This window comes from Cupressus sempervirens, chromosome 1 (assembly GCF_028749045.1).
Source record: "Cupressus sempervirens isolate cs-2001-9-10 chromosome 1, ASM2874904v1, whole genome shotgun sequence".
Lineage (NCBI taxonomy): Eukaryota > Viridiplantae > Streptophyta > Pinopsida > Cupressales > Cupressaceae > Cupressus > Cupressus sempervirens.
The window spans coordinates 607808067-607834368 of NC_143118.1; positions in this window are offsets into that span (position 1 = coordinate 607808067).

The following is a 26302-nucleotide window of genomic DNA, read 5'->3' on the forward strand; positions in this document are numbered from 1 at the left end:
TTTGTAAATTCCACGAGGGCGAAAAAAACTTCCAAGTCCAAATTTCGAGCGGGTGGGGTTTGTAAATTTTCATGAGGGCAAAAAAATCTTTCGACTGCAAATTCCAAGTGGGTCCCCAGGCTTTGTAATTTTCGCTAGGGCAGACGACTCATGTACGTGATCCAAAATTGGTCAACTTATTTTTTTGGTTAACGCCCAAAGTTTTGAACTCAAATCGAGTTGGCTACCCCGACTCGACTCGCCTCTAAATTTTTTGCACAACCCATGTCACTGTGCTCGACTTGATTCTAAGTGCACTGAGTCATGTACATGGTCCAAAAGAGGTCAACCTTTTTTTTTTTTGGGGTTAATGCCCAAAGTTTTCAACTCGAACCGTGTCAGCAACCTCGACACGAATCGCCCCAACTACCTGAACCCCGACTCGAATCGCGTCGAGCCTTAACTGCCTCCAATTTTTTTGCACGACTCATGTCACCATGCTTGACATGATTCTAAGTGCGCCGAGTCATGTGTGTGATCCAAAGGCGATCAACTCTTTTTTTGGGTTAACGCCCAAAGTTTTCAACCCAAATTGTGTCAGCAACCCCGACTCGTATCGCCTCAAGCCTTAACCGCCTCCAGTTTTTTCACAGGACTCATGTCACCGTGCTTGACTTGGTGCCCCGAGTCATATACGTGATCCAAAAGTGGTTAACTTCTTCCTTATTTGGTTAACACCCAAAGATTTCAACCCGAATCATGTCAGCAACCCCAACTCAAATCGCCTCGAGCCTTAATCGCCTGCAAAGTTTTTGAACCACTCATGTCACCGTGCTTGACTTGATTCTATGTGCCCCAAGTCATGTACGTGATCCAAAAGCAATTAACTCTTTTTCTGGCTAACGGCAAAAGTTTTCGAATCGACTAAGCTACCCTGACTCGAATTGCCTCGAGCCTTAACCGCCTCCATTTTCTTTTTTTCTCGACTCATGTAATCGCACTCGCCTTGATTCTGAGTGGCTCGAGTCACTTACGTGATCCAAAATCGGGTAACTTTTTCTTTTTTCTTTTTTTTGTCAAGTCCCAAAGTTTTGAACTCGAATAGAGTCGGATGCCTCGACTCGAGTCATCTCCAAATTTTTTGCACGACTCATGTCACCGTGCTCGACTTGATTCTAAGTGCCCCGAGCCGTGTACATGATCCAAAAGCGGTTAACTTTTTCTTTTTGGTTAACGCCCAAAGTTTTCAACCCGACCCACCTCGGCAACCTCAAATCGAAGTGCCTCGAGCCTTAATGGCCTCCAATGTTTTTGCAAGACTCATGCCACCGTCGACTTTTTGCTCGAATCATGTCACCCAAGGCACCTCGATGCTACGTGACCCGAGCCCTGTGCGCGATCCAAAACCGGGTAATGTTTTTTTTTGAACTCCCAAAATTTCATTCTTTTTTGCCTTACGAGGCCTATCATGATCTCTTTTTATAAAGAAAATTCTCAAGTCAGCTCGGCAATACGTGAACTGAAACTTGTGCGTGATCCAAAAGCGGGTAACTTGTTTTTTTTTTTTTTTTTGTAATGCCCAAAATTTAGCGCTTTTTGCTGTACAGGGCCTCCCATGATTTTTTTTGTTTTTTTGTTTTTTTTTCCCCCTCGTCGACCCACTTTGGCGACCCAGTCAGGTTGCCCGAGGCTGGGGCGACGGAGATGGGTTGACCTAGTCGGGTGACCCAAGTTGGGTCGACCCAGGCGTGCGATCCTAGCTGGGGACAGCAAGTCGATTCTATAAGTTTGCTTGCCAATTTTACTAGCTAGGTCGGCTCACCAAGTCATCTAACCATGTGGTCTTTGCCAAATCAAGAATTGACTCTTTAAGTCCGCTCATAGCTCGTCAAGCTGGCTCACCAAGATGACTTACCATCTCACCTCACTAGGTTGCCCCACCAGGTCGCCTCTTCTTTAAGACCACTCACCATGTCGGCTCCCCAAGTCAGCTCACCGAGTTGACTATTTAGGTTGCCTCACCAAGTCGCCCCCTTAAGTTTGCTCACCAAGTCAGCTCCCTAAGTCAGCTCACCAAGTCGAATCACCTAGTCATTTTACCACCTTGCCCCAGCAGGTGTGCTCGCCAAGTTGCCCCACCGAGTTGCTTCTCTAAGCACACTCACCATGTCAGCTCACCAAGTCAGTTGTTCAAGTACGTTGCCAAGTCAACTCTTTAAGTTTGCTCACCAGGTCAGCCCGCCCAAGTCATCTCTTTAAGTTCGTTCGCTAGGTTGGCCCGCCCAAGTCGCATCAGCAGGCTAACTTGCTGAGTCACCTCACGAAGTTGACTCTTTAAGTGCGCTCACCAAGTCAGCTCAACAATTCGACTCACCATCTTGCCTCGATAAGTTGGCTTGCCGAGTTACCCCACCAAGTCATCGCCTCTTTAAGCCTTCTCACCGTGTCAGCTCGTCAGGTCGGCTCACCAAGTCGACTAATCAAGTAGGCCCACCAAGTCACCTCAAGGATAGCTCCTCACCATGAGTCACCTCACCATGTTGACTCAATGAGTCGCCTCACCATGTTGACTCTTTGAGCCCACTTACCAGGTTGCCTCACCAAGTCGACTCGAGTACGTTGCCAAGTTGACTCTTTAAGTTTTCTCGCTAGGTTGACTCGCCAAGTCAGCTCACCATGTCATCTCAATGAACCAACTCACCGAGTCACCTCACCATGTTGGCTCTCTAATACCACTCGCCAAGTCGCCCCACCAACTCATCCCATTAGGCCCACTCACCACATCACCCCGTTAGGCCCACTCTAACCAAGTCGATTCTTCAAGTGTGTTCATCAAGTCGCCCCACCAAGTACTCTCACCAAGTTGACTCTTTAAGTCCTTTCATCGAGTCACCCCACCAAGTACTCTCACCAAGTCAACTCTTTAGGTCCGTTCATAGAGTCACCCCACCAAGTCGACCCTTCAAGTGCGTTCATCAAGTCACCCCACCAAGTCGACTCTTTAAGTTCATTCATCAAGTCACCCTGCCAGGTCAGCCCAAAAATTACTCTCACCAAGTTGACTCTTTAAGTTCGTTCATCAAGTCACCCCGCTAGGTCGGCCCACCAAGTGGACTCTTTAAGTTCATTCATGAAGTCACTCTGCCAAGTCGGCCCACCAGGTCGACTCTTTAAGTTCGTTCATCAAGTCACCTCGTCAGGTCAGCCCACCAACTACTCTCACCAAGTCGACTCTTTAAGTTTGCTCACAGAGTCACCCCGCCCGGTTGGCCCACCAAGTACTCTCACCAGGTCGACTCTTTAGGTTTGTTCATCAGGTCACCCCACCGAGTACTCTCACCAAGTTAACTCTTTAAGTTCATTCATCAAGTCACCCCGCCAGGTCGGCCCACCAAGTACTCTCACCAAGTCGACCCTTTAAGTTTGGTCATCAACTCACCCCGCCTGGTTGGCCCACCAAGTACTCTCACAAAGTCGACTCTTTAGGTTCGTTCATCAATTCACCCTGCTAGCTCGGCCCACCAAGTTCTCTCACCAGGTCAACTCTTTAAGTTTGTTCATCAAGTCACCCTGCCAGTTCGACCCACCAAGTACTCTCACAAAGTTGACTCTCTAAGTTCGTTCATCAAGTCACCCTGCCAGGTCGGCCCACCAAGTACTCTCACCAAGTCACCCCGCTAGTTCGACCCACCAAGTCGACTCTTTAAGTTCGTTCATCAAGTCACCCGGCCAAGTTGGCCCACCAAGTTGACTCTTTAAGTCCATTCATCAAGTCACGTGACCAGGTCAGCCCACCGAGCACTCTCATCGAGTCGACTCTTTAAGTTTTTTCATCAAGTCACCCGGCCAGGTCGGCCCACCAAGTCACCAAGTACTCTCACCAAGTCGACTCTCTAAGTTTGTTCATCAAGTCACCCTGCCAGGTCGGCCCACCAAGTCGAATCTTTAAGTCTGTTCATCAAGTCACCCCACCAAGTACTCTAACCAAGTCGATTCTTCAAGTGCGTTCATCAAGTCACCCGTCCAAGTACTCTCACCAAGTTGACTCTTTAACTATGTTCATCAAGTCACCCCACCAAGCACTCTCACCACGTCAACTCTTTAGGTCTGTTCATAAAGTCACCCCACCAAGTCGACCCTTCAAGTGCGTTCATCAAGTCACCCCACCAAGTACTCTCACCAATTCGACTCTTTAAGTCTTTTCATCAAGTCACCACACCAAGTACTCTCACCAAGTCAACTCTTTAGGACCATTCATCAAGTCACCTTGCAAAGTTGACCCTTGAAGTCCATTCATCAAGTCACCCCACCAAGTAATCCCACCAAGTCGACTCTTTAAGTCAGTTCATGAAGTCACCTAGCCAAGTCGGCCCACCAAGTACTCTCACCAAGTCGACTCTCTAAGACTGTTCATCAGGTCACCCCATCGAATACTCTCACCAAGTCAACTCTTTAGGTTCGTTCATCAAGTCACCCCGCAAAGTCGACCCTTTAAGTTCGTTCATCAAGTCACCCCACCAAGTCGACTCTTTAAGTCCTTTCATCAAGTCACCCCACCAAGCTGACTCTTTAAGTCCGTTCATCAAGTCACCAGAACAACTACTCTCACCAAGTCGACTCTATAAGTCCGTTCATCAAGTGGGCCCACCAAGTACTCCCACCAAGTCGACTCTTTATGTCTGTTCATCAGTTCACCCCGCCAAGTACTCTCACCAAGTCAAATCTTTAGGTCCGTTCATCAAATCTTTAGGTCCGTCCATAAAGTCACCCCACCAGGTCGGCCCACCAAGTACTCCCACCAAGCCGACTCTTTAAGTTCGTTCATCAGTTCACCTCGCCAAGTACTCTCACCAAGTTGACTCTTTAAGTCTGCTCATCAAGTCGAGCCACCAGGTACTCTCACCAAGTTGACTCTTTGAGTCCATTCATCAAGTCGCCCCACCAAGTACTCTAACCAAGTCGATTCTTAAAGTGCGTTCATCAAGTTGCCCCACCAAGTACTCTCACCAAGTTGACTCTCTAAGTCCTTTCATCGAGTCACCCCACCAAGTACTCTCGCCAAGTCAACTCTTTAATTTTATTCATCAAGTCACCCCACCAGGTCAGCCCACAAATTAATCTCACCAAGTTGACTCTTTAAGTTCGTTCATCAAGTCACCTCGCCAGGTCAGCCCACCAAGTGGACTCTTTAAGTTCATTCATGAAGTCACTCTGCCAAGTTGGCCCACCAGGTCAACTCTTTAAGTTCATTCATCAAGTCATCCCGCCAGGTCAGCCCACCAACTACTCTCACCAAGTCGACTCTTTAAGTTTGCTCACCAAGTCACCCCGCCAGGTCAGCCCACCAAGTACTCTCACCAGGTCGACTCTTTAGGTTTGTTCATCAGGTCACCCCACCGAGTACTCTCACCAAGTTGACTCTTTAAGTTCGTTCATCAAGTCACCTCACCAGGTCGGCCCACCAAGTACTCTCACCAACTCGACCCTTTAAGTTCGGTCATCAACTCACCCCGCCAGGTCGGCCCACCAAGTACTCTCACAAAGTCAACTCTTTAGGTTCGTTCATCAATTCACCTCGCCAGCTCGGCCCACCAAGTTCTCTTACCAGGTCGACTCTTTAAGTTCGTTCATCAAGTCACCCCGCCAGTTTGACCCACCAAGTACTCTCACATAGTCGACTCTCTAGGTTCGTTCATCAAGTCACCCTGCCAGGTCAGCCCACCAAGTACTCTCACCAAGTCACCCCGCTAGTTTGACCCACCAAGTCGACTCTTTAAGTTCATTCATCAAGTCACCCGGCCAAGTCAGCCCACCAAGTCGACTCTTTAAGTCTGTTCATCAAGTCATGTGACCAGGTTAGCCCACCGAGCACTCTCACCGAGTCGACTCTTTAAGTTTGTTCATCAAGTCACCCGGCCAGGTCGGCCCACCAAGTCACCAAGTACTCTCACCAAGTCGACTCTCTAAGTTCGTTCATCAAGTCACCTCACTAGGTCAGCCCACCAAGTCGAATCTTTAAGTCCGTTCATCAAGTCACCATCTTGATCTGGCCGAGTCATTTTGGCCGAGCCATGTTGGATGAGCCAATCTGGGCGAGCCATTCTGGCCGAGCCATGCTGGCCAAGCTGATCTGGGCGAGCCATTCTGGCCGACCCGATCTGGGCGAGCCGATTTGGGCGAGCCGTTCTGGCCGACCCAATCTGGGTGAGCCGATCTGGGCGAGCCATTCTGGCTGAGCCATTCTGGCTGAGCCGATCTGGCCGAGCCATGCTGGCCGAGCCGATCTAGGTGAGCCGTTCTGGCCATGCCATCTTGGCCGAGCTCATCTGGGTGAGCCGATCTGGACAAGCCACTTTGGCCGAGCCATGCTGGCCGAGCCAATCTGGGTGAGCCATTCTAGCCGAGCCATGCTGGCTAAGCCATTCTGGCCGAGCCATGCTGGCCGAGCTGTTCTGGCCAACCTGATCTGGGCAAGCCAATCTGGGCGAGCCATTCTGGCCGAGCCATGCTGGCCGAGCCGATCTGGCCGGGCCATGTTGGCCGAGCTGATCTGGGCGAGCCGTTCTGGCTGAGCCATGCTGGCTGAGCCAATTTGGGTGAGCCGTTCTGGCTGAGACGATCTGGCCGAGCTCCAAAAATGGTGTTGTAGATGGCTCTTTGGTCACATTTTTCATTGAATTGGATTTTTAAGGGAGTTGTCCATGCTATCGCAGATTTCTAATGCAGAGCGAGCCTCGCACTAATAGCTTATATAGGAGAGGTTGTTGCCGCGAGCCTCTCCCATGCCCCTTTCATTGATTCAACATTGGTGTCTAGGCGGATCGGATTGTTGGGTTTTCAAACGGTGTATGCTGATGTTGAATGAATGAAAGGGGCATGAAGCAATCTCAGTGCTTTTCCTCAACTCTCCTTTAGATCATGTTTTCCGATGACTCAATTTTGGAAAAAGTGAGGTGGCGGTTGCCGATCCATGGCGTGTCATTTTGGTGATTTTAAAACTTGATCTAAATCTGAGCCCTTGTCTAGCACTCCGGCGTTGCTTGGTATAATGGCAATTTGCTATGGGTGCTCGACGCTCGAGCAATTTGTCATGGTGTACTTATCGTGGCTACATGGGAGCTTTAATATCAAAAGCTCTCGACGAAAAATGGTGGCCGACCTGATCTGGCTTAGCCATTTTCGTCGACTCAATCTGGCTTAGCTGTTTTCATCGACCCGATCTAGCTCTTCTTTCTCACTCCATCGGCACAAATTTGGGAGTTGTTCGACAGCAATTGTCATTCCAATGTGTCATTGCGGTGATCTGGAAGCGATGCTAAGTGCAGGAGCTTGCGTTTAGCATTTGGGGATGTTTGTGCAAGCGAGCAGGGGAGCTTCTCTTATCAAAACCTCTCCATGTCCTTTGAATATAGACCCAGTGCTGACGATATCGATGGATACGAGCCTTGGATTCTAAATTTGTTTAGCTAACATTGGTTTTTGTGAGAGAAGGGTACGAAAGCACTTCCCGATGGCTACGCGGGAGCTCCCTAAGATCGCCTCTATGCCAACTCGATAGGCACAACATTGGGAATGGTTCGACAGCGGTTGTCGTTCCAATGTGTCATCGGGATGTCTTGGAACGCAAACTTTCAAGGGCAAGCTTGCATCTAGCACTTGGATTGTGCATCGTCACAAGTGAATGGGGAGATCTCTTTGTGAACGGTGACATGGTGATTGCAAGAGAAAATTGACTTAGTATTCGGAGCATTGGCCTCGAGCCATTATGACGGCCTTGCAATTTCTCTATAACTGCAACCTATGTTTGCGCACTAGCAGAGTTTGCATGTAAGATTGGCCTTTGTTCTTGACGGTTCCAAGTACTCTCACCAAGTCACCAAGTCACCATGCTGGCCGACTCCATTTGGCCGAGCCGATCTGGGTGAGCCATGCTGGCTGAGCCAAGCTGGCCGAGCTGATCTGGGTCAGCCATGCTGGGCGAGCCAATCTGGGCGAGCCATTCTGGCCGACCCGATCTGGGCGAGCTCCAAAAATGGTGTCATGGATGGCTGTTTGGTCACATTTTTCATTGAATTGGATTTTTAAGGGAGTTGTCTATGCTATCGCAGATTTCTAATGCAGAGCGAGCCTCGCACTAATAGCTTATATAGGAGAGGTTGTTGCCGCGAGCCTCTCCCATGCCCCTTTCATTGATTCAACATTGGTGTCTAGGTGGATCAGATGGTTGGGTTTTCAAATGGTGTATGCTGATGTTGAATGAATGAAAGGGGCATGAAGCGATCTCAGTGCTTTTCCTCGGCACTCCTTTAGATCATGTTTTCTGATGACTCAATTTTGGAAAAGGTGAGGCAGAGATTGCCGATCCATGGCGTGTGTTTTTGGTGATTTTAAAAATTGATCTAAATGTGAGCCCTTGTCTAGCACTCCGGCGTTGCTTGGTATAATGGCAATTTTCTATGGGTGCTCGGCGCTCTAGCAATTTGTCATGGTGTACTTATCGCGGCTACATGGGACCTTTATTATCAAAAGCTCTCAGTGAAAAATGGTGGCCGAGCCATGCTGGCTGACCCGATCTGGCTTAGCCATTTTCGTCGACCCGATCTGGCTCTTCTTTCTCACTCCATCGGCACAAATTTGGGAGTTGTTCGACAGCAGTTGTCATTCCAATGTGTCATTGCGGTGATCTGGAGAGCGATGCTAAGGGCGTGAGCTTACGTCTAGCATTTGGGGATGTTTGTGCAAGCGAGCAGGGGAGCTTCTGTTATTGGAACCTCTCCGTGGCCTTTGAATATAGACCCAGTGCTGACGATACCGATGGATACGAGCCTTGGATTATAAAATTGTTCAACTAACATTGGTTTTTGTGAGAGATGGGTACAAAAGCACTTCCCGATTGATACGTGGGAGTTCCCTAAGATCGCCTCTGTGCCAACTCGATCGGCACAACATTGGGAATGGTTCGATAGCGGTTGTCGTTCCAACGTGTCATCGAGATGTCTTGGAATGCGGCCTTTCAAGGGTGAGCTCGCTTCTAGCACTTGGATTGTGCGTCATCACAAGTGAATGGGGAGATCTGTCTGTAAATGGCGGCATGGCGATTGCAAGAGAAAATTGACTTAGTAGTCAGAGCATTGGCCTCAGGCCATTGTGATGGCCTTGCAATTTCTCTATAATTGCAACCTAGGTTTGCGCAGTAGTAGAGTTTGCATGTTAGATTGGCCTTTGTTCTTGACAGTTCGAAGTGCTCTCACCAAGTCAGCAAGTCACCATGCTGGCCGAGCCGATCTGGGCGAGCCATGCTGGCCGAGCTGATCTGGGTGAGCCATTCTGGCTGACCCGATCTGGGCGAGCTCCAAAAATGGTGTCGTGGATGGCTGTTTGGTCACATTTTTCATTGAATTGGATTTTTAAGGGAGTTGTTCGTGCTATCGCAGATTTCTAATGCAGAGTGAGCCTCGCACTAATAGCTTATATAGGAGAGGTTGTTGTCGCGAGCCTCTCCCATGCCCCTTTCATTGATTCAACATTGGTGTCTAGGAGGATCGGATTGTTGGGTTTTCAAATGGTGTATGCTGATGTTGAATGAATGAAAGGGGCATGAAGTGATCTCAGTGCTTTTCCTTGGCTCTCCTTTAGATCATGTTTTCCGATGACTCAATTTTGGAAAAGGTTAGGCAGCGGTTGCCGATCCATGGCGTGTCTTTTTGGTGATTTTAAAACTTGATCTAAACGTGAGCGCTTGTCTAGCACTCCGACGTTACTTGGTATAATGGCAATTTGCTATGGGTGCTCGGCACTCTAGCAATTTTGTCATGGTGTACTTATCGCGGCTACATGGGAGCTTTAATATTGAAAGCTCTCAGCGAAAAATGGTGGCTGAGCCATGCTGGCTGACCCGATCTGGCTCTTCTTTCTCACTCCATCGACAAAAATTCGAGAGTTGTTCAACAACGGTTGTCGTTCCAATGTGTCATTTCGGTGATCTGGAGAGCAATGCTAAGGGCGGGAGGTTGCATCTAGCATTTGGAGATGTTTGTGCAAGCGAGTAGGGGAGCTTCTCTTATCGAAACCTCTCCGTGGCCTTTGAATATAGACCCAGTGCTGACAATATTGATGGATACGAGCCTTGGATTCTAAAATTTTTCAGCTAACATTGGTTTTTGTGAGAGATGGGTACGAAAGCACTTCCCGATCGATACGCGGGAGCTCCCTAAGATCACCTTTATGCCAACTCGATCGGCACAACATTAGGAATGGTTCAACAGTGGTTGTCGTTCCAATGTGTCATTGGGATGTCTTGGAACGTGGCCTTCCAAGAGCGAGATCGCGTCTAGCACTTGGATTGTGCATCATCACAAGTGAATGGGGAGATCTCTCTGTGAACGGCAACATGGTGATTGCAAGAGAAAATTGACTTAGTAGTCGGAGCATTGGCCTTGGGCCATTGTGATGGCGTTGCAATTTCTCTATAATTGCAACCTATGTTTGCGCAGTAGCAGAGTTTGCATGTAAGATTGGCCTTTTTTCTTGAAAGTTCCAAGAGATGACCTCCGAAACTTTTGGATTGGGCCCCTTCAAGGTGAAATTCATCCAGTTGATTGGATGAGCTCGATGATCATTTCACTCCCTTGGCTCCATGAATTCAAATCCCATCCAGCTGCCGTGAAGCCATCCCAATTTTGCTATGTGAGGGCTCTCTCCCCAGAGTTGTTCTCTTTGCAACAACTTCTTTGGCAAAAAAATTTCAGAATGGTTCGGCAGCGGTTGTCATTCCAATGGTGCCGTTGTGGTGGTTGCCTGGGCAGTGATCTGAAGGGCAAGCCGTCATCTAGCAGTTGGGCTACGCATCATGAGTGACAAGGGAGCCTTTGTAATCGAAAGCTCCCCGTGACCATTCGATGAGAAGAGCCATTGCTTGTGTGATCAAGGATGAATGCAGCCTCAGATTCCAAATGAAATCAATGACATCGGATCTATATATAAGAGTGGAATGAAGCCGCAACCCGTTTGCTATGCGTGGCTCCCCAAAGTTGCTCATCTTTCTCACTCCATCGACACAAATTCATGAGTTGTTCGACAGCGGTTGTCATTCCAATGTGTCATAGTGGCGATCAGGAGAGCGATGCTAAGGGCGGGAGCTTGTGTCTAGCATTTGGGATGTTTGTGCGAGTGAGTAGGGGAGCTTCTCTTATCAGAACCTCTCCGTAGCCTTTGAATATATAGACCCAGTGCCGATGATATCGATGGATATGAGCCTTGGATTCTAAATTTGTTCACAACTAAGATTGGTTTTTGTGAGAGATGGGTACGAAAGCACATCCCCGATTGCTACACGGGAGCTCCCTAAGGTCGCTTCTATGCCAACTTGATTGGCACAACATTGGTAATGGTTCGACAGTGGTTGTCATTCCAATGTGTCATCAGGGGATGTCTTGGAAAGTGGCCTTTCAAGGGTGAGCTCGTGTCTATCACTTGGATTGTGCGTCGCATCGCAAGTGAATGGGGAGATCTCTCTGTGAATGGCGGCATGGTGATTGCAAGAGAAAATTGACTTAGTCGGAGCATTGGCCTCGGGCCACTGTGATGGCCTGGCAATTTCTCTTTAATTGCAACCTATGTTTGTACTAATAGCTTATATAGGAGAGGTGGTTGCCACGAGCCTCTCCCATGCCCCTCGCATTGATTCAATGCCGGTGTCAAGGCGGATGGATATGTCGGATTTTGAAATGGTGGACGCCGATGTTGAATCAATCAGAGGGGCATGAAGCCCACCCTGGATTGTGCTATTCCTCTACTCTCCTTTAGATCATGTTTTCTTGTCACTCAGCTGGCGCAATTTTGGAAAAAGGTTTGGCAACGGTTGCCAGCCCTCACCGCGTCTACTTGGTGATTTTAAAACTCAATCTAAAATAGGAGCCCTCGTCTAGCACCTCTGTCTGGTGTTGCTCGGGTATTGCATAAATTTATGCCATCGGCGCGAATCCCCCAACGAATGCCTACGCTTGGACCCTCTCTTAGATCACCTTCTTCGATCACTCGACCAATGCAATTACAGAAGAGACTTGGCAGTGGTTGCCATTTTACAGCGCATCTGTTCAGCGATTTTGAAGTTGATCTAATGGAGAGCCCTTGTCTCTAGCCATGAGGTGGGTGCTTGGCGCTCTAGCAAAATTTTTTGCATGCCTATTGTGGCTACAACGGGAGAGGTGGTTTCCGCGAGCCTGTCCCGTGCCCCCCTCATTGATTCAACGCCGCTGTCAGGGCGGATGGATATGTCGGATTTTGAAACGGTGGATGCCGACGTTGAATTAATTAGAGGGGCATGAAGCCCACCCTTGAGGGTGCTATTCCTCAACTCTCCTTTAGATCATGTTTTCTTGTCACTCAGTTGGCGCAATTTTGGAAAAAGGTTTGGCAGCGGTTGCCAGCCCTCACCGCGTCTACTTGGTGATTTTAAAACCTGATCTAAAATGGGAGCCCTCGTCTAGCACCTCCATCCGGTGTTGCTTGGGTATTGCATAATTTTTTGCTATCGGCCCAAATCCCCCAATGAATCCCTAGCCTTGGACTCTCTCTTAGATCACCTTATTCGATCACTCGATCAACGCAATTATGGAAGAGGCTTGGTAGCGGTTGCCATTCCACAGCGCGTCTGTTCAGCGATTTCAAAGTTGATCTAATGGCGAGCCCTTGTCTAGCCATGAGGTGGGTGCTTAGGGCTCTAGCAATTTTTTGTGTGCCTATCGCGGCTACAATGGGAGCTTTGATAACAAAAGCTCTTGGTGACCCTCCCCAATAGAAATCAGTGCTGGTGTTCGCGAATGACACGTTATTTGGATTTTTGGAATATTGGCACCAGCATCATTTCTATTGGGAGGGCCGTGAAGCCATCTCAATTTTGCTATGCGAGGGCTCTCTCCCCAGAGTCGTTCTCTATGCAACAACTTCTTTGGCACAAAATTTTCAGAATGGTTTGGCAGTGGTTGTCGTTCCAATGGTGCCATTGTGGTGGTTGCCTGGGTAGTGATCTAAAGGGCGAGCCATCGTCTAGTAGTTGGCCTGTGCATCACGAGTGACAAGGGAGCCTTTGTTATCAAAAGCTCCCCATGGCCATTCGATTAGAAGAGCCATTGCTTGTTTGAGCAAGGATGAATGCAGCCTTGGATTCCAAATGAAATCAATGACGTCGGATCTATATAAGATTGGAATGAAGTAGCAGCACAACCCATTTGCTATGCGCGGCTCCCCAAAGTTGCTCTTCTTTCTCACTCCATTGCCACAATTTCGGGAGTTGTTCGACAGCGGTTGTCATTCCAATGTGTCATTGCGGTGATCTGGAGAGCGATACTAAGGGCGGGAGCTTGTGTCTAGAATTTGGGATGTTTGTGCGAGCGAGCAGGGGAACTTCTCTTATCGGAACCTCTCCGTGGCCTTTGAATATATAGACCCAGTGCCGACGATATCGATGGATGCAAGCTCTTGGATTCCAAAATTGTCCACAGCTAACATTGGTTTTTGTGAGAGATGGGCACGAAAGCACATCTCAATTGCTACACAGGAGCTCCCTAAGGTCGCCTCTATGCCAACTTGATTGGCACAACATTGGGAATGGTTCGACAGCGGTTGACATTCCAATGTGTCATCGAGGGATGTGTTGGAAAGTGGTCTTTCTTTCAAGGGCGAGCTCGCGTCTAGCACTTGGATTGTGCATCACGTCACATGTGAATGGGGAGATCTCTCTATGAACAGAAGCATGGTGATTACAAGAGAAAATTAACTTAGTCAGAGCCATTGGCCTCGGGCCATTGTGACGGCCTCGCAATTTCTCTTTAATTGCAACCTATGTTTGCGCAGTAGCAGAGTTTGCATGTAAGATGGGCCTTGTTCTCAAGAGTTCCAGGAGATGACCTCTGGAACTTTTTGATTGGGCCCCTCCAAGGTGAAATTCATCCAGTTGATTCGATGAGCTCGATGACCATTTCAGTCCCTTGGCTCCATGAACTCACATCTCCTAACCGATGACAATCTTTTGCTCCTCTGCCAACCTCATAAAAAATTGGGTCATGAATGGCTGTTTGGTAGGAATTTTAAAGGATTTGGATTTTTAAGGTGGATGTCGGTGTGTTCGCTAATTTCTAATGCAGAGCAAGCCTCACACCAATAGCTTATGTAAGGGGTGGATGATTCGCATAAGGGGAAATTCTGTCCCTCGGTTGAGACAGAGGTCTTTAAGCGGTTTGTCGGTTGTACGGAAAATTTCTAATGCGAAGTGGGCTGGGCACTGATAACTATTATAGGGGGAAGAAGAGTACCCCGACCATTCTGAAACAAACATCTACGTGATTGCTTTTATTCTCCAAAGCGAAGTGTCATGGTGCAGAGATGCAAGGAGGCACACAATAGCTATCAACGAGCAGAGTGTTCAAAGATTGCAGTGTGGTGATGTGAAGCAGAGTAGAGATAGTGAAGTGCTAAGAGCCAGTTTGACTTGGGCTCCCCAGCTAGGGGAGGCCTGGGTCCTATCTGTGTAAGTCAGCCAGGGGTCAAGAGAGATTCAGGGTTGCTTCGGCAAGTTCCAACGACACAGGGTGTTGGGGGTGTGGAATCTATGTGAAGAGCAATAGCCAAGGTTGGGTGAGGTGCATATGGTTGTGCCAGTGTTCTAAGAGTGGATGCACAACTAGGGGTGGGAACTTGTATTGGGTCCCAGCGAGAGCACTCGGGTAGTGATCAACAATTCTGTTGAGCTTGATGTAACACGGGCCAAGGGCCATTTGTGACAATCAATAAAGCTACTTGTTACCCCAAAATACTGTGTTCATTATGTGTTGAGCTTTATTCCGCTGTGCAAGATATTTTGTATTGTGCTGACCAAGTGTATGTAGGAGCTGAGCTAAGGGAGTAAGGAGACAGGCGTAGTCTAGGATCGTCCCATCTGGGGGAGATTGCCAGTGCTGCACGAGGTAAAAATCTAGCCCCGTGACAGTTGGTATCAGAGCCAAGCGGCTTGATACTCCCACAGCTTGACAGTCAGCACTGAGTAGATGTCTGGAGAAGAGACTTGGATGTCTGGAGAGGAGGCATCATTGGAGGAGTACTCCGTAGGGAGACCTCCAAGGCCTAATATCAACACTGGGCCTAGGAACACACTGAGGGGAAGTGATAGAATCAACGACTTGGAAAGTCAAATGGAGTCCATAGAGGACATAGCCACAGCTCAAAGGATAGGGCAACTAGAGGCAGATGTCAAAGACATTTTGGAGGACTCTGGGAGAGTGACAATGGAGTTACAGTCTCTTACGCAAGAGCACAACTCACTGTCCGATGATCATGCTCTTTTGGGAGAAGCTCACAAGAAGTTGTGAGATGATCATGCGGCATTGTCAACTAAATTCCAAACCTTATCAGGGGAGCATAATACCATGATTTCATAATACCAGACTTTTGTAGCAGAGGTGTAGAGGTTAGTCAAGGAGGTTGACTTCATGAAGGCAGTCTTCACTCAAGGAGGTGGAAGCAAGGCCGGGCACAAGAGGAAGCCCCTTGAACCCTATGACAGAAAGAGGGATGACAAGGTGTTGGAAAATTTTGTATTCGATATGGAAAGATTTCTGAAATCACTCAGAGGTTACATCGATGAGGAGAAGCTTGATGAGGCGGTTTGTTGTCTCTCAAGTGAGGCCAAGTTGTGGTGGAGAACCAGGCTGGAAGACCAGAAGGCAGGAAGGCCAGTTCCAATAGTGAGTAATTGGGAAGACTTGAGTGCACTGCTCAAACAACAGTTCAAGCCCGAGAGTGCAGATTTGGAACTGAGGTATAAATTCAGATAATGAGGCAGATAGGGTCACTGAGGGATTACATCCAGACCTATCGGACATATATGCTGCAAATGCCAAACTGGGTAGAGGAAGAGAAAGTGCATTTCTTCATAACCGGCTTGAAGCTAGGGCCAATGGCTGAAGTAAGGAAAGCTAGACCTCAAACAGCTGAGGAAGCCATTGCCATTGCGGATGTTCTCAAAGATCACCAATTCGGCAAGGATGCCAACAACAGTGGGCCATTTCAAAAAAGTGAGAAGAAGCTGTTCCAGAAGAAGAATGACGAGAAGAGTAGTGGAACTACAAAGTCAGCTAGACCTTCTTCAAGCACAAAGATGACAGGGTCATCAAAACCTAAAGACAAGAAAGAAATGGGCAAGAAAGGTGGTGATGAGGCTAAGACCAAGCCGAAGAACCAAAAGAGCAAGGGGTGTTTTGTCTATAGTAACAAAGGCCATTGGGCTAAGGAATATCCAGAGAGACAGAGGTTGTCTTCAACGCAGAATGAGATTGTAGAGAAGGATGGTTCATCATCAGTGATGGGGGTGATCCAAGGGTTGGGCGCAGTTAAGGATGCACCACAGAAGAAGGCTACAGCAGCCAAGCCCGAGAACATGAACAGATTGTTGTATGTGGAGACCATGATGAATAACAAGGTGACCATGGGGATGGTAGATTCAAGTGCCACACACAACTATATCTCAGCTAGGAGAGCTGTGGAACTGGGACTTAAGGTGCAACCACGCACAAGTTCCTTTAAGGCAGTGAACTCACCTACCAAGCGAGTAACTGGTGTTGTGAAAGGCACACTAGTGAAAGTAGGCATGTGGCAAGGCCACATGGATCTTATGGCAATTGAAATGGATGATTTTGAGTTAATTTTGGGGCAAGAATTTTTGAGACTGGGTAAAGTGGCAGTGATGCCTCATTTGGTGTCAATTTTGTTCTTAGATCCGCAACACTCATGTATGGTGAAGACATCAGATAGGCAGCAATCTGGGAAGGCTCCAATGGTTTTAGCTATGAACATGAATAAGGCAGCCAGAAAGAAAGATAAAGAACCTATGTTCTTGGCAGCACTACTTGGAGGTTGGGATGAGCTAGAAGGAGTCAAGGTGACACCGATTCCAACAGAAGTAGAGGAGGTCATATTGGATTTTGGAGACCTCATGCCGGCCAAGTTTCCCACACAACTCCCTATCAGAAGAGCTATAGATCATAAGATTGAGTTGATACCGGGGGCAAGGCCTCCTGCTTAGGCACCATATCGGTTGTCAGGGCCTGAGATGGTTGAACTTAAGAAGTAGTTGGAAGAATTGCTTGAGGTGGGGTATATCAGACCATCCCGTTCTCCATACGAAGCTCCTGTGTTGTTTCAAAAGAAGAAGGATGGAACATTGAGGTTATGCATCGACTTTAGAGCTCTAAATAAGTTAACCATCAAGAATAAGTATCCCCTCCCACTCATTGCAAATTGTTTTGATCGCTTATCAGGAGTGAGGGTGTTCAGCAAGCTTGATCTGAAGCAGGGCTATTATCAAGTGAGGATTGCTATAGGGGATGAAGAGAAAGTTGCATGTGTGACCAGGTATGCGTCATACGAGTTCATGGTGATGCACTTTGGGCTATGCAATGCACCAGCAACATTTTGCACACTCATGAACGATGTGTTTTACCCTCTATTGGATAAGTCTATGGTGGTGTATTTAGATGACATCCTGGTATACAGCAAGAATATGGAGGAGCACAAGCAACATCTAGCAAAAGTTTTTGAGTTGCTCAGGGAGCACAAACTATATGTGAAGAAGGAAAAGTGTTCCTTTGCTCAAGAAGAGGTGCACTTCTTGGGTCATATAGTGGGTCACAGTCTGATTCATCCAGACCCAGAGAAATTGCAAGCCATCAGGGATTGGGAACTGTTGAACAATGTTCATGAAGTGAGGTAGTTTCTGGGTTTGGCAAACTACTACACGTAGTTTGTTGAAGGGTATTCTAAGCTTGCGGCCCCTTTGACAGATCTCCTGAAGAACGATAGAAAATGGTGGTGGTCAGATAAGTGTCAGAATGCATTTGACGGATTGAAGGAGAAGCTCACTTCTTCACCAATGTTGGCACTGCCTGATTTCACAGGTTCATTTGAAGTCCAATGTGACGCTTTGGATTATGCAGTTGGGGGAGTGTTAATGCAAAATGGACATCCCATTGCATATGAGTCTAGGAAGTTGCAGGACAGGGAGAAAAATTATCCTACCCATGAGAAGGAGATGACGGGGATCATACATTGTCTCAGGACTTGGAGACATTATCTCTTGGGGACACAGTTCATTGTGAAGACAGACAATGTCTCCTCAACTTATTTCAAGACTCAAGCTAAGTTGACACCGAAGCAGGCCAAATGGAAAGAATTTCTAGCAGAGTTCAACTTTGAGATCCTGTATAATCCAGGAAAACAAAATGTGGTGGCGGATGCTCTAAGTCGAAAGGGACAGTTAGTTTCTATGGGGGAGGATCAAGGGGCTCAGCCAGGGGCTAGCCATGTGACATTATCTGAGGAAGTCATGAGGACAATCAAGGAAGGATATCAAATGGATCCTCAGGTAGCTGAATTGTTCAAGCAAGCATCAGAGGGTAGAACTCGCAAGTTCAGTATTCAAGATGGGTTATTAGTCTTTACCTAGGATCGAGTCTACCTTCCCAAGTGGAAGAATGTAAGGAGGGAGGTCCTACATGAATGTCATGATAGTCCTTGGGCAGGTCATCCAGGGCAGAAGAGGACCCTTGCATTGCTTGAAAGAGGGTTCTACTGGCAGAATATGAGGAAGGATGTAGATGAGTAAGTCAGGAGTTGTCTCATCTATCAGCAAGACAAGGTGGTGACTAGACCTCCAGGAGGTTTGTTGCAGCTGCTTCTTGTTCCAGTAAGACCATGGGCAAGTGTAAGCATGGATTTCATCATAGGGTTGCCTGATGTGAATAGGTATCCAAGTATTATGGTTGTGGTTGACAGATTCTCCAAGTATGCCACATTTGTAGCGTGCAAGGCACCATGTAAGGTGGAGGATGCTGCGGACTACTTTTTCAAGAATGTGGTGAAGTATTGGGGTGTTCCATTGAGTATCATCAGTGATCGGGACACAAGGTTCACCAGCACATTTTGGAAGGAGTTGTTCAGAATGATTAGGACAAAGTTACTCATGTCAACGAGTCATCATCCGGAGATGGATGGATAGACAAAAAGGATCAATGGGATTCTGGAAGACTATCTGAGGCACTTTGTTTGGTCGGACCAATCCAATTGGCCAAGGCTATTGGACTCAGCTCAGTTTAGCTACAACATGCAGAAGAGTGCATCGAGTTAGTTCTCACCATTTGAGTTGGCAACAGGCCAACAACCACTAACTCCTCATACTGTTTTGAGTGGATACAGAGGAGAAAGTCCAGATGTGAGAAAAAGGTTGCAAGAGTGGCATGACCAGGTAGATCTTGCAAGGCATAATTTGGTCAAGGATGCTGAACGAATGAAGCACTATGCAGACTCAGGGAGGATGAGTGTGGATTTCAAAGTGGGTGACAGGGTCTTTTTGAAGATGGATCTGGTTCAGTTCAAACCACCCAAGGGATTGAGTATAGCATTGGGAAGGTGCTATGATGGGCCTTTTTCAGTTGTTGAAAAGATAGGAAAGGTGGCATACAAGCTGAAGTTTCCAAACCACATGAGGGTTCATAATGTGTTCCATGTCAGCCAGCTCCATCCATATCATCAGGATATGGTGGACGACAGTAGGAATGTTCCGACACGAGGGCCAGCGTTTGTCAAGGATAGACCAGGGTTGGATGTGGAGGAGGTGATTGCTGTCAGGAATTGGGGATATGTTAACAGAAAGTGGAGGGAATTCTTGGTTCATTGGCAGGTCCAGACCAGGGTGGAAGCAACCTGGGAGCGAGCTGAGAACATGTGGAAATATGAAGACAAAGTGTTGGAGTTTCTTAACAGAGACTCTAGCTTACCTCTTTAAGCCATCCAGCTTGGAGCTGGGTACCTCTACAGCGTTGCATAGGCAGTGTTGCCGGCATCAGGGACATCGCCTATTTTAAGTGGGGGAGGATGTAAGGGGTGGATGATTTGCATAAGGGGAAATGCTGTCCCTTAGTTGAGACAGAGGTCTTTAAGCGGTTTGTCGGCTGTACAGACAATTTCTAATGCGAAGTGGGCTAGGCACTTATAACTATTATAGGGGGAAGAAGAGTACCCCGACTGTTCTGAAACGAACATCTACGTGATTGCTTTTATTCTCCAAAGCGAAGTGTCATGGTGCAGAGATGCAAGGAGGCACACAACAGCTATCAACGAGCAGAGTGTTCAAAGATTGCAGTGTGGTGATGTGAAGTAGAGTAGAGCTAGTGAAGTGCTAAGAGCCAGTTTGACTTGGGCTCCCTAGCAGGGGGAGGCCTGGGTCCTATCCATGTAAGTCAGCTAGGGGTCAAGAGAGATTCAGGGTTGCTTCAGCAAGTTCCAACGACACAAGGTGTTGGGGGTGTGGAATCTACGTGAAGAGCAACAACCAAGGTTGGGTGAGGTGCATATGGTTGTGCCAGTGTTCTAAGAGTGGATGCACAACTAGGGGTGGGAACTTGTATTGGGTGCCAGGGAGAGCACTCAGGTAGTGATCAACAATTCTGTTGAGCTTGATGTAACACGGGCCAAGGGCCATTTGTGACAATCAATAAAGCTACTTGTTACCCCAAAATACTGTGTTCATTGTGTGTTGAGCTTTATTCCGTTGTGCAAGATATTTTGTATTGTGCTGACCAAGTGTATGCAGGAGCTGAGCTAAGGGAGTAAGGAGACAGGCGTAGTCTGGGATCGTCCCATCTGGGGAGATTGCCAGTGCCGCACGAGGTAAAAATCTAGCCCCGTGATAGCTTATATAGGAGAGGTGGTTGCCGCGAGCCTCTCCTGTGCCCCTCTCATTGATTCAATGCCGGTGTCAAGGCAGATGGATATGTCAGATTTTGAAATGGTGGACGTCAACATTGAATCAATTAGAGGGGAATGAAGCGCACCCTAGATGTGCTATTCCTCGACTCTCCTTTAGATCATGTTTTCTTGTCACTTAGCTGGCGCAATTTCGGAAAAGGGTTTGGCAGCGGTTGCCATCCCTCACCGCGTCTACTTGGTGATTTTAAAACTCGATCTAAAATGGGAGCCCTCATCTAGCACCTTCATCCGGTGTTGCTCGAGTATTGCATAAAATTATGCCATCAGTGCGAATCCCCTAACGAATGCCTATGCTTGGACCCTCTCTTAGATCACCTTCTTCGATCACTCGACCGACGCAACTACGGAAGAGACTTGGTAGCAGTTGCCATTCTACAGCGCATCTGTTCAACGATTTCAAAGTTGATCTAATGGCAAGCCCTTGTCTCTAGCCATGAGGTGGGTGCTTGGCACTCTAGCAAAATTTTTTGCGTGCCTATCGCGGCTACAATGGGAGAATTGGTTGCTGCGAGCCTCTCCCGTGCCCCCCTCATTGATTCAACGCCGCTGTAAGGGCAGATGGACATGTCGAATTTTGAAATGGTGGATGCCGACGTTGAATCAATTAGAGGGGCATGAAGCCCACCCTTGAGGGTGCTATTCCTGCACTCTCCTTTCGATCATGTTTTCTTGTCACTCAGCTGGCGCAATTTCAAAAAAAGGTTTGGCAATGGTTGCCAGCCCTCACCGCGTCTACTTGGTGATTTTAAAACTCAATCTAAAATGGGAACCCTCATCTAGCACCTCCGTCCGGTGTTGCTCAGGTATTGCATAAATTTATGCCATTAGCACGAATCCCCCAACAAATGCCTATGCTTGGACCCTCTCTTAGATCATCTTCTTCAATCACTTGACTGACGCAACTACGGAAGAGACTTGGCAGCGGTTGCCATTCTACAGTGCGTCTGTTCGGTGATTTCAAAGTTGATCTAATGGGGAGCCCTTGTCTCTAGCCAAGAGGTGGGTGCTTGGCGCTCTAGCAAAATTTTTTGCGTGCCTATCGTGGCTACAATGGGAGAGGTGGTTGCCGCAAGCCTCTCCCGTGCCCCCCTCATTGATTCAACGACGCTGTCAGGACGGATGGATATGTCAAATTTTGAAATGGTGGACGCTGAAGTTGAATCAATTAGAGGGGCATGAAGCCCACCCTTGAGGGTGCTATTCCTCGACTCTCCTTTAGATCATGTTTTCTTGTCACTCAGCTGGCACAATTTTGGAAAAAGGTTTGGCAGAGGTTGCCAGCCCTCACCGCGTCTACTTGGTGATTTTAAAACTCGATCTAAAATGGGAGCCCTCGTCTAGCACCTCCGTCCGGTGTTGCTTGGGTATTGCATAAATTTATGCCATTGGTGCGAATCCCCCAATGAATGCCTACGCTTGGACCCTCTCTTAGATCACCTTCTTTGATCACTCGACCGACGCAACTACGGAAGAGACTTGGCAGCGGTTGCCATTCTACAACGTGTCTGTTCAGTGATTTCAAAGTTGATCTAATGGCGAGCCCTTGTCTCTAGCCATGAGGTGGGTGCTTGGCACTCTAGCAAAATTTTTTGCGTGCCTATCGTGGCTACAATGGGAGAGGTGGTTGCCGCGAGCCTCTCCCATGCCCCCCTCATTGATTCAACGCCGTTGTCAAGGCAGATGGAAATGTCATATTTTGAAATGGTGGACACCGACGTTGAATCAATTAGAGGGGCATGAAGCCCACCCTCGAGGGTGCTATTCCTCGACTCTCCTTTAGATCATGTTTTCCTGTCACTCAACTGGCACAATTTCGGAAAAAGGTTTGGTAGCGGTTGCCAGCCCTCACCGCGTCTACTTGGTGATTTTAAAACTTGATCTAAAATGGGAGCCCTCGTCTAGCACCTCCGTCCGGTGTTGCTCGGGTATTGCAAAATTTTTTTCCATCAGCGCAAATCCTCCAACGAATGCCTAGAGGCTTAGACCCTCTCTTAGATCACCTTCTTTGATCACTCGACTGACGCAATTACGGAAGAGACTTGGCAGCGGTTGCCATTCTACACCGCATTTGTTCTGTGATTTCAAAGTTGATCTAATGGTGAGCCCTTGTCTATAGCCATGAGGTGGGTGCTTGGCACTCTAGCAAAATTTTTTGTGAGCCTATCGCGGCTACAATGGGAGAGGTGGTTGCCGCAAGCCTCTCCCGTGCCTAGCTCATTGATTCAATGCCGCTGTCATGGCGGATGGATATGTCAGATTTTGAAATGGTGGACGCCGACGTTGAATCAATTAGAAGGGCATGAAGCCCACCTTCGAGGGTGCTATTCCTGGACTCTCCTTTAGATCATTATTTTCTTGTCACTCAGCTGGCGCAATTTCGGAAAAAGGTTTGGCAGCGGTTGCCAACCCTCACCGCGTCTTCTTGGAGATTTTAAAACTCAATCTAAAATGGGAGCCCTCGTCTAGCACCTCCGTCCGGTGTTGCTCGGGTATTGCATAAATTTTTGCCATCAGTGCGATTACCCCAATGAATGCCTATGCTTGGACCTTCTCTTAGATCGCCTTTTTCGATCACTTGACCAACGCAATTACGGAAGAGAGTTGGTAGCGGTTGCCATTCTACACTACGTCTGTTCTGCAATTTCGAAGTTGATCTAATGGCGAGCCCTTGTCTCTAGCCATGAGGTGGGTGCTTGGCGCTCTAGAAAAAAATTTTTGTGTGCCTATTGTGGCTACAATGGGAGAGGTGGTTGCCGCGAGCCTCTCCTATGCCACCCTCATTGATTCAACGCCGCTGTCAGGGCAGATGGATATGTCAGATTTTGAAACGGTGGACGCCGACGTTGAATCAATTAGAGGGGCATGAAGCCCACCCTCGTGGGTGCTATACCTGGACTCTCCTTTAGATCATGTTTTCTTGTCACTCAGCTGGCTCAATTTCGGAAAAAGGTTTGGCAGCGGTTGCCAGCCCTCACCGCGTCTACCTAGTGATTTTAAAACTCGATCTAAAATGGGAGCCCTTGTCTAGCACCTCCGTCCAATGTTGCTCGGGTATTGCATAAATTTATGCCATCAGCGCGAATCCCCCCAATGAATGCCTATTCTTGGACCCTCTCTTAGATCACCTTCTTCGATCACTCAACCGACGCAATTACGGAAGAGACTTGGCAGCGGTTGCCATTCTACACCGCGTCTGTTCTACGATTTTGAAGTTGATCTAATGGCAAGCCCTTGTCTATAGCCATGAGGTGGGTGCTTTGGCACTCTAGCAAAATTTTTTGCGTGCCTATCGCGGCTACAATGGGAGACGTGGTTTCTGCGAGCCTCTCCCGTGCCCCCCTCATTGATTCAACGCCGCTGTCAGGGCGGATGGATATGTTGGATTTTGAAACGGTGGACGTCGGTGTTGAATCAATTAGAGGGGCATGAAGCCCACCCTCAAGGGTGCTATTCCTCGACTCTCCTTTAGATCATGTTTTCTTGTCACTCAGCTGGCACAATTTTGGAAAAAGGTTTGGTAGCGGTTGCCAGACCTCACCGCGTCTACTTGGTGATTTTGAAACTCGATCTAAAACAGGAGCCCTTGTCTAGCACCTTCATCCGGTGTTGCTCGGGTATTGCATAAATTTATGCCATCGGCACGAATCCAACAATGAATGCCTATGCTTGGACCCTCTCTTAGATTGCCTTCTTCGATCACTCGACCGACGCAATTATGGAAGAGACTTGGCATCGGTTGCCATTCTACACTGTGTCTGTTCTGCGATTTCAACGTTGATTGATCTAATGGCGAGCCCTTGTCTCTAGCCATGAGGTGGGTGGTTGGCGCTCTAGCAAAATTTTTTGCAAGCCTATCATGGCTACAATGGGAGAGGTGGTTGCCGCAAGCCTCTCCCGTGCCCCCCTCATTGATTCAACGCCGCTGTCAGGGCGGATGGATATGTCAGATTTTGAAACGGTGGATGTCGACGTTGAATCAATTAGAGGGGCATGAAGCCCACCCTCGAGGGTGCTAATTCTTGGACTCTCCTTTAGATCATGTTTTCTTGTCACTCAGCTAGCACAATTTCAAAAAAAGGTTTGGCAGTGGTTGCCAGCCCTCACCGCGTCTACTTGGTGATTTTGAAACTCAATCTAAAATGGGAGCCCTCGTCTAGCACCTCCATCTGGTGTTGCTCGGGTATTGCATAAATTTTTTCCATTGGCACGAATCCCCAAATGAATGCCTATGCTTGGACCCTCTCTAAGATTTCCTTCTTCGATCACTCGACTGACGCAATTATGAAAGAGACTTGGTAGCGGTTACCATTCTACACCGTGTCTGTTCTACGATTTCGAAGTTGATCTAATGGCGAGCCCTTGTCTCTAGCCATGAGGTGGGTGCTTGGTGCTCTAGCAAAATTTTTTGGCATGCCTATCGCGACTACAATGGGAGAGGTGGTTGCCGCAAGCCTCTCCCATGCCCCCCTCATTGATTCAAGGCCGCTGCCAGGGCGAATGGATATGTCAGATTTTGAAATGGTGGACGCCGACGTTGAATCAATTAGAGGGGCATGAAGCCCACCCTCGTGGGTGCTATACCTGGACTCTCCTTTAGATCATGTTTTCTTGTTACTCAGCTAGCACAATTTTGGAAAAAGGTTTGGCAGTGGTTGCCAGCCCTCACCCTGTCTACTTGGTGATTTTGAAACTCGATCTAAAACGGGAGCCCTCGTCTAGCACCTCCGTTCGGTGTTGCTCGGGTATTGCATAAATTTATGCCATCGGTGCAAATCCCCCAATGAATGCCTACACTTGGACCCTCTCTTAGATCGCCTTCTTTGATCACTCGACCGACGTAATTACAGAAGAGACTTGGTAGCGTATGCCATTCTACACCGCGTCTGTTCTGCGATTTCGAAGTTGATCTAATGGCAAGCCCTTGTCTGTAGCCATGAGGTGGGTGCTTCAACGCCGCTATCAGGGCAGATGGATATGTCAGATTTTGAAATGGTGGACGCCGACGTTGAATCAATTAGAGGGGCATGAAGCCCACCCTCGAGGGTTCTATTCCTGGACTCTCCTTTAGATCATGTTTTCTTGTCACTCAGCTTGTGCATTTTCAAAGAAAGGTTTGGTAGTGCTTGCCAGCCCTCACCACGTCTACTTGGTGATTTTAAAACTTGATCTAAAACGGGGGCCATCATCTAGCACCTCCGTTCGGTGTTGCTCGGGTATTGCATAAATTTATGCCATCGGCGCGAATCCCCCCAGCGAATGTCTACACTTGGACCCTCCCTTAGATCACCTTCTTCAATCACTCGACCGACACAATTACGGAAGAGACTTGGCAGCGGTTGCCATTCTACACTGCGTCTGTTCTGCAATTTCGAAGTTGATCTAATGGCGAGCCCCCGTCTATAGCCATAAGGTGGGTGCTTGGTGCTCTAGCAAACTTTTTTGCATGCCTATCGCGGCTACAATGGGGGAGGTGGTTGTCGCGAGCCTCTCCCATGTCCCCCTCATT